The sequence below is a fragment of the Cyrtonyx montezumae genome, unplaced genomic scaffold (genome assembly GCF_038088225.1).
Source record: "Cyrtonyx montezumae isolate F1298 unplaced genomic scaffold, pur_monq_1.0 scaffold_55, whole genome shotgun sequence".
Taxonomy (NCBI): domain Eukaryota; kingdom Metazoa; phylum Chordata; class Aves; order Galliformes; family Odontophoridae; genus Cyrtonyx; species Cyrtonyx montezumae.
The window spans coordinates 404,271-405,545 of NW_027072062.1; positions in this window are offsets into that span (position 1 = coordinate 404,271).

Consider the following 1,275-nt stretch of genomic DNA (forward strand, 5'->3'; position numbering starts at 1 on the left):
CATAGAAGCAGTTTCTCCACAGCTTCCCACTCCATGGTGGCACAGAGAGCAGGTCATGACCCCACTTCCAGCTACCGCAACACTTACATCGTTTAGAATGCTGTGGTGCCAACTGTCTGTGAAGCATCGGTCACCTTCCTCACATTCCAAGCTTGGCAGTGGCTTCAGGGTCCCTGTTCGGGTGCCAGATATTGCAGTGACCCCAGGAGGATGAACCATGGCCACGTCAAAACGATCTTCTTAAGATGCTCTTCTTAAGATGCCGATGCAAGGACTCAGAGAGATATCAATATGATTATGCAGCTGAGCCAACTGTATTGCGCAGGTTACATACTTTTATACCCCTTGAACACATGCTATTTTTAGAATAATTGTTAAGCAGCGGTTCTTGCTCTATCCTTGAGAGATAAGCGGTGTCCAATTAGTTGCTCTTTTCCCACACATACCAGGGCCATCTGGTTCCACCACAAACTTACTCCCTCATCGTTGCCCAGTCAACGGTGCACCACTTCTCAAAATCTAGTGATCTGAACATGCTGTTTTGTTCACACTGCTACAAAGATAAGCACACACAACCTCCTTCCCTAAGCCAGTTCTCCACACCTGTGGTATGTCTAGAGTGCTTGGGACTTCATAAGGCTGGTTGTGGTGACAGTAAAGGGCTGTTTCTGAGTTTCTGATGAACTGCCATTGTGCTAACATAGTCTTCCCTGTTGGCAGCAGGAGGGAACAAACAGAGTGGACAAGCTTGGGGGGCCATTCTGATTAGTGAGTTTATTCTCCTAGGTGGTGAAAGACCTTCTCTTCACATTCTCTCTAGCAGGAGGGCTCCCTGTCCTATCCCAGTGCATGGGGTCCTGAAGACCCTCAAAACACTGACCCCTGGTTCACACTGCTCCAAATAAAATGTATTTGCTGGAAGAGCCCCTGTTGCCAGACTGTTGTGGAAATCACTGCTCAGGGTGGGGCAAATGACAGTCTCTGTCCTACAATGGGTCCAGCTAGCTCATCAGCCTATTCAGCACCCTCTCTCCATCATCTTTCACCGCACTTCTCAGTGCCCTATGTAGACTCTCTTGGGTATCACCAGCTCCACCACCACATCCACCTGCTCACACAACTGTAATTTTAAAGAATTCCAGGCAGGGGAAGGTGCCACCTCCTAGCCAAAAGGATTGGGCATGCTCTGTACAGGAAGAAGGATCACAAAAGGAAGAGGCCAGGTGCACAATTATGAGCAGCACAGACAGGACTACTAACCGAAGGGCTCCAGAA